The sequence below is a fragment of the Moschus berezovskii genome, chromosome 27 (assembly GCF_049115385.1).
Source record: "Moschus berezovskii isolate FMDL1 chromosome 27, NW_MosBer_1.0, whole genome shotgun sequence".
Taxonomy (NCBI): Eukaryota; Metazoa; Chordata; class Mammalia; order Artiodactyla; family Moschidae; genus Moschus; species Moschus berezovskii.
Genome location: NC_142486.1, coordinates 2,138,281 through 2,153,712, shown reverse-complemented (window position 1 = coordinate 2,153,712; position 15,432 = coordinate 2,138,281). Strand labels below are relative to the sequence as shown.

The 15,432-nt window shown below is 45.1% G+C and overlaps 1 protein-coding gene across 3 annotated transcripts in view; it reads right to left on the bottom strand.

Annotated features, from left to right (window-relative positions):
• SDK1 (sidekick cell adhesion molecule 1) overlaps positions 1 to 15,432 on the bottom strand; it is a 728,747-nt gene that overhangs the window by 712,896 nt on the left and 419 nt on the right. The window lies entirely within an intron of this gene.

Here is a 15,432-nt window from a genome sequence, read left to right as displayed (position 1 = left end):
GCCAGCGGGCCGCGTCCCAGGTCCTTGGCCACTGACACACGAATGAACGACCCTGTGTCAGAAACGCCGCACCGCCTGTGCTCGGCACACACAGCGGGCAGCGCAGGGCAAGGAGCAGGGCAGGGGCGCTGGAGTCGGCCAGAACTACATTCAAAGCCCACTTGCCTCACGTACTAAGTGGGTGATCTCAAACTCTGTCCCTCAATTTCCACATCTACGAAATAGGGATAAGATAAGATCTTGCACAGACAGGCCTCAGCACATTGCCCGCTGCATGAGAGGCACCCGATAAAGACATGCTCTCACACTGTACAAACCATGCTATAACCTCAAGTTTCACCTAATATATTCTGAGCATCCTTCCACGTCAATTAGATCCACTTCTACAACATCTTTTTAACACCAGCATAGTACAGTAGTTTTCTCATGCGCTACGTCAGCCACTAGAAAAGATGCCTTAAAAATTCAGATCTCACCATCTTGGTAAGAGCTGCCGGCCACTGACTATTACACAGAGTGCACGGAACTCCATCCAACCCAACTTATTCCCTTAAAGTGGGGGATGGGGGCCAGAGCAGGTTAAGACTCCCAGTGTTTCCTCACCAGCTGACTTCGGAGAAGGGCAAATGGGGTTTGGGTTTTGTTTGTTTTTTAGAGTTTTTTATTCTCAATAGTCTCTATGATGAAATTAAGTTTATTTACCCAAGAAAGAGCAACTTTCAAAGCAAACAACTGTAGTTTCTAAAAGTCCTCTTAAGCTGTATTTTCAGATAATAAAATGCTGAACTATAGATTTTAACTTGCTACAAAGTATCTATCCACATAAAAGCATACCACAACTTTCCTTTCACACTTGTGATCCCACAGGGAACAGCAAAGTTAAGATCCAGATGACTGCTGTCGTTATAACTTAAGCAATTTTCAAAGTCCAGGAGTTGGTCAAAAACCACCAGCCAATCGTATCAAGTTGACCCAAAATGGCAAAAGTCCACACTCTCATCTGCGATTTATCCCCACCCACTGAACTTCTTTGTATCTTGACCACGGTCGCCCCTCCACATGTATGCTTTCCTTCAAATGTGAAACGTAGTCTACCCTTGTGCACTGAATCTCTGACAGCTAAGAGTCAAGCCCTATTTTCCCACAGCTAGGGCCCCAATTCAGAATGTTAAGGAGGTCATTATGGAATGTGTTGGCTAAACATGGTCCCAACATGGTCTTGACATTGGGCCAAAGTGGCAAGAATCTCACCATGTCGACAAGGAATTCATCACTGCGGTGGCTGTGTCTTTTTACCTGAATCCTTCCTCTTTGTGTTCCCAAGCGCTAAGCTGGATTCCAGACTCTACCTGACCGCCTACTCGGAGCCCCACCAGGATTCCGTTTAAGCTGATCCGCCAGGTCCTGAGCCCTCGGTCAGCACTTCACGATTTGCACTTCACTCCTTTCAGTTTTCAGTTTCTCTCCTCCTGAAGTTCATCTTCTAGCAGTTCCTTCAGCAAAAGTGATCAACCTGGTCCTCACCTACGAAACTTTTGTTTCATTTTCACCCTTGAGTATTACTTCATATGGATACAGAATGCCAGGTTGAGGCTTGTTTCTCTCCAAAAGCACCCTGAAGATAATAGTCTATCACCGTCTGCCACCAGCAAAACGTTTTCCAGTCTAGACGGTGACACTCCTCCAGTTGCTTCTGTCTTGTTTCTACTGTTTCAGGCACAATGTGTCTAGCTATGGAAATGTTTTTATCTTGTTTGGGCTTCCCTGTGCTTCTTGAACCTAAGAAGTAAGCCTTGCCTTTATTATGGAAAAATGTCAACCATTACATCTGTGAAGAGTCTCTCTCCCGCCCTTATTTTCTCTTTCAGGAAGCTCACAGAAGGTGATGGTGAACTTTCTTCTACTAAATTTCACAAGTCTTAACCATGCATTTTCCACTCGCTCTCTCCCCCAAGCAATTTCTTCAGAACCCCTCAAAGGTCAACAGTTTTCTCTGCATTTATAACCACTCAAGCTGTTGAACCCAGGCGCTGAGGTTACTGGAGGTTTCTAGAAGTTCTGCTTGGTTCCTTTCCAAATCTATGTGTTCTCTTCCCAATCTGAGATGTTCTTTCACTGCAGTCTTATTGTCGCTAATAATTTTAGCGATAATAGTGATTATTATAAGTGATTTCTGTCCCATGTCCCAGGAGCACCTTTCTCCTATTTACAACATCTGCCAAAGCGCCTTCGAATGACGCATTTCCTTGTGTGACCGGCATGTGTTATTCAAGTTCATCCTCAGCATGAGTGGTTTCTTCTGTTGAGTCCCAGGTTGTTCCTCTGCTCTGCAGGAGAGTTCCACACTTACTTCTGAGGGCTCCCACAGTTCCGGACCAGATTTTGTACTAACTTCTTAGCTTGACGGTTAGTTACACTGTAAGAAATGTTAAATTTCAACCTACCCCCAGTGTGAGGTATGGACTTGCTTTTTTTATTCCTAGTTACACACAACCCCAGGAGGACAGCACGTTTCTTTGTACTCCCTCAGTCTAGTGGGCAAGACTTTTCTAGTCTTTTCACAGATGGGACACCCCCTCAAGATTTTATACCGGAAGACCCCAACTCTGCTTTCCTTCTTTTCTGGGGCTCCAAAATCACTGCAGATGCTGATTGCAGCCATGAAATTAAAAAGACGCTTACTCCTTGGAAGGAAAGTTATGACCAACCTAGATAGCATATTAAAAAGCAGAGACATTACTTTGCCAACCAAGGTCCGTCTAGTCAAGGCTATGGTTTTTCCCGTGGTCATGTATGGATGTGAGAGTTGGACTGTGAAGAAAGCTGATCGCCGAAGAATTGATGCTTTTGAACTGTGGTGCTGGAGAAGACTCTTGAGAGTCCCTTGTACTGCAAGGAGATCCAACCAGTCCATTCTAAAGGAGATCAGTCCTGGGTGTTCATTGGAAGGTCTGATGCTAAAGCTGAAACTGCAATACTTTGGCCACCTCATGCGACGAGTTGACTCACTGGAAAAGACTCTGATGCTGGGAGGGATGGGGGCAGGAGGAGAAGGGGATGACGGAGAATGAGATGGCTGGATGGCATCACCGACTCGATGGACATGAATTTGAGTGAACTCCGGGAGTTGGTGATGGACAGGGAGGCCTGGCGTGCTGTGATTCATGGGGTCGCGCAGAGTCGGACACGACTGAGTGACTGAACTGAACTGAAGACCATGTCTCCTGTTCCTTCATGAGACCCTCGGGTCCTATACCCAGGTCTAAAACCACCACAGGCCTCGAGCTGCCAATTACACCCTGGCTTTGAATTCTCTTTCCACTTCTGATCTTTGGGATTCTGGCTCACCAGGCTCAGGATTGCTTCTACTTGTCCTTGTTCTCTTTTGTCCACTTTCGATGTGTTGACAGCAGGGTGGGAATGGAAGCCTTCTACATCAGCTCCAGCAGCAACGTTGGCAGAATCCTCCAGGAGTCACAAAATATGAAACCATGAATTGACCACTTCAGAGCATCGTAATGGTTCCTTACAATTTCACCAGATGACAGCAGCCCACAATGTTTTTCAGCCTTGAGAACAGTTTTTAAACTGGAAAAAATAAACATTCCCAAGGTATTATCACTACACACTCCAAACGCCTTTGCAGTTCTTTGCCTGCCTGAGAGTTTTAACAGTATGAGAAAAACACCTGTTGGCTCCGTTTTCTCACTGCCCATTCACTCTGTAATCAACTTCAATCTGCTTTATAGTCCTCCAGCTCTAGTGAAACCATACTGGAAAGCGTCAACGTCCCCACTTCATCAGCAAACCCAACGAGCTCTTCTCGGTCCTCATGTCAGACTCACTCTCATCGATCCCTCTCTTCCCCCTCTGTCTAACCGGTACGTCCCTGCCACACTGACAGGACCACACCAGTCTCGACAACTGCTCGCAATCCCCATCCTGTCCCAGGGGCTTGTTACTTCCCTGCTGGCTCTCTCAATACAGGAGACCCGGGTTCGATCACTGGGTCAGAGAGAGTCCCCTGGAGAAGGAAATGGCAACCGACTCTTGTACTCTTGCCTGGAGAATCCCCATAGTCGGAGGAGCCTAGCGGGCTACAGTCCATGGCGTCGCAGAGAGTCTGACACGACTGAGTGACTAACACTTCAGACCAATGGCTAAAGACAAGATGAATGACGCATGATTCCTGTTCACAAAAGTGTAAACAACCACACCGCCACCGAACACGTACTGAGACATACTATGTACTTGGTAAGGTGCTAAATACCTTCCTTATCTGTGATCATTTCAACTGGTCCTCACAATAGCTATATGGAGTAGGTATAATTAAGAAGGTACATTGTACAACTATACTTCAGGGATGAGAAATAATGCTTAAAGGAGATTAAGTAGCCAACCCAAGGAAGCACAGCTAGCTTTTATGGGTCGATTTTATTTTATGCCAAGTCTGTCCTCTTAAATGGGCTACATTATCTCCACAAGTATTTATATCAAAAGCCCAGAGCTATCCTCTAACTGCAAAATCAACATCCAAACATCTTCTTGACAAGCCTGTATGGATGCCTCAAAGGTATCTCACATTAATACATTGAAAATCATGTATTCTGCCCAAACCAAGGTGGTCTAACCTCAGTGACTGACTCCCTGAATCAACTAGTCATGCAGGTCGGAAAGTCAGACGCTACCACCTGACATTCTCGCTCAGCCTCTGCATCCAACCTATTGCCAAATCCTGTCGGTCTTCTGCCCCCTATTTCTCTCTCAACCCATCTCTCCTCCTCTCTCACCTCCAACTCTTCCACCCTGGTCCAAGCTACGACTTTCTCTCACGGCAGCAGGTGACACAGTCTAACTTGTCAACAGGCATCCTGGTTTCTCCCAACCCATTCTCAATTTTGCAATCAAAGTGTTTTTTTCTTCTCAAGATGATGCTTTTAAAATACAAATCTGACTATTTCACAACCAAAGCTTTAAGTCCATCTTTATTCCAGAGTCCGAGGCAATAAGGATGCAGAGACTGGTGACAGCCCGTTTTAGTCACAAGTTCAGTCCAGTTCAGTCCAGTTCAGTTCAGTCACTCAGTCGTGTCCGACTCTCCACGACCCCATGAATCACAGCACGCCAGGCCTCCCTGTCCATCACCAACTCCCGGAGTTCACTCAAACTCATGTCCATCGAGGCGGTGATGCCATCCAGCCATCTCATTCTCTGTCGTCCCCGTCTCCTCCCACCCCCAATCCCTCCCAGCATCAGAGTCTTTTCCAGTGAGTCAGCTCTGCATCAGGTGGCCAAAGTATTGCAGTTTCAGCTTTAGCATCAGTCCTTCCAATGAACACCCAGGATTGATCTCCTTTAGAATGGACTGGTTGGATCTCCTTGCAGTCCAAGGGACTCTCAAGAGTCTTCTCCAGCACCACAGTTCAAAAGCATCAATTCTTCGGCGATCAGCTTTCTTCACAGTCCAACTCTCACATCCATACATGACCACGGGAAAAACCATTGCCTTGACTAGACGGACCTTGGTTGGCAAAGTAATGTCTCTGCTTTTTCATATGCTCTCTAGGTTGGTCATAACTTTCCTTCCAAGGAGTAAGCGTCTTTTAATTTCATGGCTGCAATCAGCATCTGCAGTGATTTTTGGAGCCCCCCAAAATAAAGTCTGACACCGTTTCCACCGTTTCCCCATCTATTTCCCATGAAGTGATGGGACCAGATGCCATGATCTTCGTTTTCCGAATGTTGAGCTTCAAGCCAAACTTTTCACTCTCCTCTTTGTTTAGTCACAAAGAGAAAGGCAATTTCAGTGAGCATCAAGAAGGACCCCAACACAGGAACAGAAGCAAACAGAGATGACAAAGAGGACAGCACCTGAGAGGTTTTGAATTTTTGCCTCCAGTGAACTTCCAAATGTTCAAACTGGATTTAGAAAAGGCAGAGGAACCAGAGATCAAATTGCCAACATCTGCTGGATCATTGAAAAAGCAAGAGAGTTCCAGAAAAACATCTACTTTTGCTTTATTGACTATGCCAAAGCCTTTGACTGTGTGGATCACAACGAACTGGGAAGTTTCTTAGAGATAAGAATACCAGACCACCTGACCTGCCTCCTGAGGAATCTGTACGAGGTCAGGAAGCAACAGTTAGAACTGTACATGGAACAACAGACTAGTTCCAAATCAGGAAAGGAGTACATCAAGGCTGTATATTGTCCCCCTGTTTATTTAACTTATATGCAGAGAACATCATGCGAAATGCCAGGCTGGATGAAGCACAAGCTGGAATCAAGGAGAAATATCAGTAACCTCAGATGTGCAGATGACAACACCCTTATGAAAGTGAAGAACTTAAGAGCCTCTTGAGGAAAGTGAAAGAGGAGAGTGAAAAAGTTGGGTTAAAACTCAACATTCAGAAAACTAAGATCATGGCATCTGGTCCCATCACTTCATGGCAAATAGATGGGGAAACAACAGAAACAGTGTCAGACTATTTTTTTGGGCTCCAAAATCACTGCAGATGGTGACTGCAGCCATGAAATTAAAAGACGCTTACTCCTTGGAAGAAAAGCTATGACCAACCTAGACAGCATATTAAAAAGCAGAGACATTACTTGACCAACAAAGGCCCATCTAGTCAAAGTTATGGTTTTTCCAGTGGTCATGTATGGATGTGAGAGTTGGACTGTGAAGAAAGCTGAGTGAGGACGAATTGGTGCTTTTGAACTGTGGTGTTGGAAAAGACTGTTGAGAGTCCCTTGGACTGCAAGGAGAGCCAATCAGTCCATCCTAAAGGAAATCAGTCCTGAATGTTCATTGGAAAGACTGATGCTGAAGCAGAGACTCCAATACTTTGGCCACCTGATGCGAAGAATTGACTCATTTGAAAATACCCTGATGCTGGGAAAGATTGAAGGTGGGAGGAGAAGGGGATGACAGAGGATGAGGTGGTTGGATGGCATCACCGATGTGATGGACATGAGTTTGAGTAGGCTTCTGGAGGTGGTGATGGACAGGGAAGCCTGGTGTGCTACAGTCCATGGGGTTGCAAAGAGTTGGACACGACTGAGCAACTGAACTGAACTGATCCCAGAGATGGAGCTGAATCCTAAATTTGCCAAGTTTCAAAGTATTCATCTTGTAACAATGATACCCCAAGATGCCTTCAATAAAATCATTTTTTTCTTAAGTCATTCAGACTGAGTTTCTAGTTTGCAACCAAGAGAGTCTTAGCTAAGGGAAAAAAAAAAAAAAAAAAACACCTTAGAAAAGCCAAGAAGACACACTAAGAAAAGGGGGACACACCTACACAGCAAAAATAAAACAAATTCCACGTAAAGTGAAAATACCTTTGACCAGAAAATATATAAATGCACACAATGTTTGTTAACTCATGTATCTCCTCCTTTTAAAGGTGTTACATAAAATGCTGGAGGCTAAGAGCCATGTTTTCTTTTATGTTCTGCAAATCATCATAGATTGCTGTAGAGCTAAACACTGAATAAAAAAATTAGTAGAAAAAGCATAACTGTACAATAATATAAACCATAAAGTTGCATCCTTGGCAACCCACTCCCTCTGGGAACAGTTCATACATGCACTCACGCAAATAAAATGTCTTCTTTTCCCCAAGTAATACTTTACCACTACTTTATTTCCTGGTTGTGATTCGCATTGTAAGGTATTACGAATTCACCTCGCTCATAGCCGAGAATTTTATATATTGCATGAAGTGCTGAAAAGCAGTGTACCATGGAAGGGAGGGGAAAAATAGCTACACAAACTAGCGATTACATCCCATATAAACACTTTTCCTGTTGCCATCTGGTGGCTCGTGTATTAAATCAACACTGAGCTCATTGTACAGCAGGCTTGGTCCACAAAATCAAAACCTCCTATTCTTTTTGCATCACGTTGAACACCTAGAGGGAAGGTGAGATAGAACTGACCTTCAACCACAAACAGACACAAAATTAAGGCTCACAGTAAAGAGAAAGCCCCACAGATGCCCGAGGATGTAACATGTGGACGGGTTATGCCCATGTGACAGAAGCTACGCTATCTTTCCTCATCCGAAATCTAACTTTCTCAACTAGCCTGCCTGGGTTGGTAACGTTCCTAATAAAAGTAACTAACAGCACTCTGAGTAGCCATATTCCTCTTCCAATGGCCACAGTCATTCTTTAGTTACCTTCCTATACTCATTCTCTTGGAAAGATCATTCATCTTCATAAGAATCAAGCTTACATATTTGAGAGCTTCCAAGCCTCTCACAATAAAGAATCATGTCTAGAATACAGAAGAGAGTTCTAGAAGAGAGAAAACTTCTACACTAAACACTACACAAAACACTACATCAAAGGCTAAATTTATCTGCGTGATAATATGGGCCCAGGAGTCTAGCCCATTCTCATAAGCCCACATTCCCAGAGTTACAGACACACACACAAACCCCAAAAACACTGCAGAAACTACAGACTTGGCCCATGTTCAACAAGCTAATCTCCAAATATCAGTACATTAGAGGATTTATCTGACTGACATTCATTATTAAGAAACTAGATTTAATTGATAGCTGTTATCTTCACTAGACATTGTCTGTATACCAACAGCATGCCAGCTAAGCCTGTTAAAGTGAAAAATAATTATTGTGATTTTTGAGAACCACTTGACGTACTGAAAGTCCCTAATGAAGACAACCAACACAGCACTAGGTAGCGCCCAGAAACAGGCGGCATCTACTAATCTTGTCGATTGCCGATGTCACTGTCCAGTAAACATAAACATTCTCATATCACTAGTTCATCTCTTTTAAATTTTCTCACTGCATTAACTACCTCCTCGATTTCAATTAGTCTTGCCCTTTTTCCTTCCAGCCATTTAAATAAATAAGCATCTCACATTTTAAAGAAATTTATTCCTCCAAACTTCAGGTCTACATTGATAAATTGCGGCACTAATTCATTTTAGAGAACCTAAAATTTTGAGTATGAACCACTTTCAGGCTAGAGTAAATATATCATGTGTAAGTCGGCAGCACCTAAGGAGAAATATTATATTGCATCTTAGTTGTCTTCGACACTGTAAACACCACAGCAAAAGCAAAATGAAGAGAGTCAGGTTCTAAGAGCTAAGACATATGGAGTTACAGAATCCCCAGACAGAGACACAGAAGCCTGGTAAAGGGCAGGAAAGATGCGACAAAATACAAATCAAGAAATCACGGCAGAACAATTCTGAAGACGTAGTTTAACCCCCAACTTTTACAGGTGAGAAAAAAAATCAACTCAGACGCCAACAGACCTGCTAATATGACAAGTTAGTTACAGAATTAAATAAAAGCCAGGTCTACTAACCCTCATCCCAACGCCTTTTGCATTCTCCATATTCTTTTTTCTAGGAAAGCTTCATAAAATGTTCTCATTCCCACAATACCCACAGGAGACCCTGGGGACATGGAGCCTGAAGCCAGACCAAGGCAATGAGTCTGTCTTCAGAGCGGCCTGTCAGGGGGTCAGACCACCTCAAGGCCAGAAGAGCAAACGAGCAAACAAGTGCTTCCTGAAGCACCGCTCCCACACACCTTTAACTCTGTCTGTATTTGGAAATGGTAGAGCAGTATCCAAGTAGAATAGTATCCCAGCTGTAAGGCTAGTAAATGTATTTCTCCAGAACAGGTCTCAGGTATGGGATCAATAACTGGCGGGTGGTATTTATCAAACTATGAGAGACTTTTCTATTTCAGGGAATCATTAAAAAAACATAAGACTAATTTCTATGCACTGCTACAAAAGAATGACATGCAATGCCATCGCTGTAGTCCCATGTGACAAAATAAGGCACAAATGTTTATATTAAAAGAGACTATCATTTATTTTTAAAATAAAATTTTTATTTTAAATAATAATTATTTAAAAATAAATTTAAATTTATTTAATTAAAATAATTTTAAAAATTAATTATTTTAAAATTGAAAAAAAGCTCTGTTTTATTAAAAGATTTACAAACTTCGGGTAAATTTTAAGGAAATACCTTATGGAAATGAGGAAGTTAAATTACTAATTAGAATGAAAGGGACTGTATATGTATTGCCCAGTTATATTAGGTAAGAAACAGTGACTGCTTACCCCAAGTCTTAGCCAGATCATAAAACTTACATCAAGAGCTTTACTTTTTTTATTAGATAATTGTACTTTAACTCCTCTTTGTACTATACCTTTCAAGCTGATTTTCATTCCCCATCCCCACCTTACGATTTCATGGATTTGGACTTACAGAGTCTACTTTCAGAACGGCTGCTCCGGGGACGTGAGTCACAACCCGGCCACAACCCAGGTTCTGAGCTCCGCTCTGCCTCAGGCTCTAGACGCCCTCCACAGACATCACTGGTCTCTGACCTCAGGGACACCTGGAAGAAGGCACCCCCTCCCCCCGCCAAGTTCCCCCAACGAAACAACACGAGGACTCAGGATGGACGGAATATGAAGGCAACCCGTAGGGAGAATTTCGGAGAAGGCGATGGCACCCCACTCCGGTGCTCTTGCCTGGAAAATCCCATGGACGGGGAGCCTGGTGGGCTGCAGTCCATGGGGTCGCGAAGAGTCGGACACAAACTGAGTGACTTCACTTTCGCTTTTCACTTTCATGCATTGGAGAAGGAAATGGCAACCCACTCCAGTGTTCTTGCCTGGAGAATCCCAGGGACGGGGGAGCCTGGTGGGCTGCCGTCTGTGGGGCTGCACTGAGTCGGACACGTCTGAAGCGACTTAGCAGCAGTAGTAGGTAGACTTTAGAGGGCTTCCCAGGTGGCCCTGGTGGTAAAGAATCTTCCTGCCAGTGCAGGAGACGCAGGTTTGATCCCTGGGTTGGGAAGAGCCCCTGGAGAAGACAATGGCAACCCACTCCAGTGTTCTTGCCCGAAGAATCCCATGGACAGAGGAACCTGGCAGGCTATAGTCCATGGAGTCTCAAAAAGTCGGATGTGACCGAGCACACACACACAGGTAGGACTAAATTACAATATCCTGTTTGATTCCACTTCATCACCCACTTAGCTTTCCAGAGTGACTTTGTTTTACTCCAATATTTGGTGACACAAGAAACTTTCTTGTTAGATATAATCCCAATATGTAGCTAAACTGAACTGGGGTTAGACAAAATGCCTGCTAACAAAAGATTAGTACCTCACAAACTCCACCTCTCTATTTTCATTTGAGGAACTTAAATACATGTTCTTGAATGAGCATTTTCCAAGTGTCCTTCAAAGAAATGGTTAATACGCTCCTAGTGGTCAATTTTGGGGGGGTTCAAATCTGCCAGTGGACTGCCACAATCCCATTCTCGATTGTAATTTGGCATTTACATTATGAGAAAAAAAAAAATCTTCAAAAAGAAAAGGCAAAATGGCAAGTCATTTTACTACAAGAGAGGTACAGGTATATGCAGAGGGTTATGCATGTTCTTCTCTATTTCCCAGATTGCTTAATGTAGTTTTTATTGTTCTATGGGAAAGGTAAATAAGGTAACCTGAACCTTGAGGTCATGTAACTCAGTACAGTGTTTGCAAAGCATCAGCCACCATCTTCCCTCTGGTATTGATCAGACTGCTCCCCCCTCCTGCCCCCTCCCCCATAAAGCCACAGGCTGCACGGGAGATGCCCCAGTCCACTGGTTATGCACAGAAACCATGGATCAGGCAGTCTGCCTTCCAATCTGGTTCTACCACTAGCCCTGAGACCCTAAGCAAATTAGTTAATAGCTCAGCACCTCAGTTTCCTTATAAGCAAAATGAGTACAAAATGCTACCTGACTCTGGGGTTGTTGTGAAGAGTAAATACACCTACCTGTAAAGCACATCATGCCTGGCACATAATAAGGGCTCAGGAAGGGTGAGGTACAGGTGGCCACACGTAAAACTGCACCGAGGGTGATAATCACTTATTATCAGATTTACAGGATGGCTACCAACCAAGTGGCCAGTTGCCGTCTGTTGAACACGCCATGGGCTAATAAGATGCACCTGAGCGCTACCAAGTGTGGCACCCTGAAGACTCTCTGGTGAGGCTAGCGGCCTGGAGCTCAGTTCCACTTGAGACTCAAACTACAAAGATGTGAGGAGAAGTGGGTGTGGGAGTAAGAGGAACGCGGAAGCAAACCACTCTGGGAGGATGGGAAGCAAGGAGGGCCCAAAACGAAGGTAGGTTTGTATTGAACCAATTCAGCTCTGTTTTGAGATTTCTTCAGCAAGCCAGGGGCAGAGCAGACCTTACTCAAGGCTGAGATTTGCCCAAGAAAAGGGATCCACGCAGGAGGCCAGGTCACAGCAAGCCAGGGTAAGGATGACAGAGAACGGGGTATGATTCTGAGACCGGCCTACAAGGATAAAACCAAACACGAAGACACAAGAAATCACCTGCGGAGTTCTGAAATGCACACATTCTCCCTCCAAAGACCTGCTGGTTGGAGGTAGAGCCCAGAGAGACGAGGGTATTTTTAAACTGCACTGGCGATTCTGATGCAAACCCCAGACTAGCACAGAGCAGGAACTTGACAATGTCGGTAGGAATAAATAGAATGAGTGACTCAAAAGCTAATTAAGTCTTGAAGAAATTTCAAAGTTTGAGATCATGAACATGGAACAAGTGAAAATCAGCTAAAACTGTAGAAAGCTCACTGGAGTTGTGGGTGCTCCAGCAAGGGGGTGCACCGTCTACAGAACCACAAGACCAGCCAGAATCAAGGTTAAAGGAAAAATCAAGCGATCGTAGATTTAAAAAAAAAATTAAAACGATGGTTCTCAAACTTGACTGAGCACTGGAACCACTTCAGTTTTGAAATCTCCTGATGCTCACGTCAAACCAAAAGTCAATTAAAACAACTGACTCTCTGGGAATGAGAGTCAGCCTGCCATACTGTTTAGAGCTCGCAGGGGATTTGGACATGCAAACACATTTGAGAAACACGGGGAATCAACAGGTGACGGGATGAGGAAAACCTAAGCAAGCCAAGACAGCGGTTCTCAAACTCGGGTGGGTATCATCAGGGACACCTGGAAGCAAGTTCACCACTTCACTGTGACTCACTGGAGAACAAAAAGAGCTGGCCCTCTCTAGGTTCACCCAGTTCCCCAAGCAATTCCGATCCACACCACAGCCGGAAGCCAGGAGTCCAAGGGGCTGGAAAGAACTCCAAAGGAGAAACTAAGAACTGTGATCCACCCCGAGCAGTAACTGAGAAGTGTATCCCCACCCTTCTCCACTCGACGAACGCGACCTCAACACAAGGCTACACTGAGCATTAGCAGAATCAGTGAGCCTGTAATGGTCCAGCAGGAGAGCTAAGACACCACAGACTTCACACAAATGACACATGCGACCCTGCCATCCTCCGCCCCAGAAAGCATCCTTCTTCAACACTCAAGTGTGGCTCCCTAGTGGACAACATACAGAAAGCATGCATTGCCACCTGCCTTGTACAACTAAAAAGACTTGGCTCTTTAGCAATGGAGAAAAATCCCAAACACCCACCAGTAAACAGACTGTGTAATTCAAATGATCATTACTGTGTAGAAAGAAACTCCAGGACTATTAAAAAGTTACATTTAGAAGACCTGAACTTGGTGTTTCACGGTCAATTACTGCACTCTGCTTAAAACTTGGGTTGTGAAACTATGTAACTTTTACTGGTCCACATGGCCCTTGTTTTCTCCCAAGGTATCATGGCCAAGCCTAGCCACATGAAAGGCCATTAGAAGGAAATAGTTAAAGAGGAATTAGGAATTGCTTCACCTAGCTAAACAGTAATATGGTACTTTTGGCTGCTTCTAACCTGGGGGTAAGTGTTCCATTTAGAATGTTACATTTTATGTTATAAGATTCAAGAGAATACATTCCCCATGCATATGGCCAACTCATCATTCCATCAGAAATCTATAGCAGCCCCAGAATTTTCATTTTCAAGATACATGAGCTTTTGTCAAATGGTGACATCTCCCCTGTAATATGAATTTTCAATATGATATAAAAAATGATGGATATATTACACATTTCACAGAGCACAGAGAACAGAAACCTGTCAATGAATTTAAAATTTGTGACAACCTATTTGAAATTTTACATTAAAAGATCTGTACACTTTATAAACCATGTAAATGTAATGTGAAATAGGTACCCCCCTCCCTTTTTTTTTTTTAACTGGCAATGAGGAATAAAATGCTCCTCCCTAACAAAGTTTGTCTTAGTACTTGTTTTAAGCTAATTTCACTAACATTACAGTTGTAAAAAGCATCACACTGACAGCCTTCAAACTGACAAAGCCTTAAAATATATATATTTCAAAACAAAGTCAGATTTTTCCACTCTGAACTTGCTCACAAATCTTTACATGGATTAAGGTTCAGAGCTTACTGCAAAGTGCAAGTCACTGTTTGGGGGGAAAAAAACAAAAAAGGAAAACTTAATAAACACCCTCTCTATCTTAAAGGTCATCCCTAACTGATTCAGATTTCCTCATTTGAACCTGGCTTCTCTGGCAATCTCCAGATCCCATTTTACAAAACGACTTAATAAATGCTTTTCTACCAAAGTCAGTCATTAAGCAAAAAAGCACAAACAAGCGAAACGAAAATTTTCCAAGTAATGGAGGAGAGTTAAGTTAACCAGAAATATGGCAATTTGTTTCCATGCAGCAAAACACGAGAGCGGGCACTTAGGAAAGCCTTGGGGAGAGGGCGGGGAGGACCTCAGGGCGGATCAATCAGGTTAACATTCACAGGAGAAGGATGAGTTATCTGCTGTTCCACGATCGGATGATAGTTTTGCGATCAGACCTTTGAGACGAGATCCCATTTGAACCATCATCCGTCGCTACACACACATCACCTTCTCTGGACACGGAGTTCAGTGCTCGCATCTGCCGTCCACCTGCCTCCCGCGACGCCGAGGACCACCGAAACCCAGCCTCCGGGGCCGCCCGCGGCCGCGTGAAAGCCCGCACCGAGCGGGCGCGTGCAGCCAGGCACTTCCCGCTCCCCGCTGCTCCTCCCCAGCCCCGCAAACTTCGGCGGGCAGGGGTGCTCGGGGCACGTCCCGGGTCTCGGAGAGAGCCCGGGCTTCGGGGGCCGGCCCGGCTCGGGAGGGACGCCACCTCCCCGTTCCGGCGGCCCCGGGGCGCAGCACCGCCTCGGCCCCGCGCGGTCTCCGGGGCCACGGGAGCGGGCGGGGCCGCGGGCACCCGAAGTTCCGCCGCGCCGGCCGCCGGGCTCCCGCGGGGCTGGGGCGCCGGACCCGAGGGGCGCAGCGGCTCCAGCCGGCCGGCGCCCCGCACCCCGACGGGAGGCCGGCGCCGCCCCGCGCGCTGAGCGGCCACGGGCGCCCAAGTCGGGGGCTCGGGCGCGCGGCCCCCGGGGCGCCTCCCCGCGCCCGGCCGCGCCGCGCTT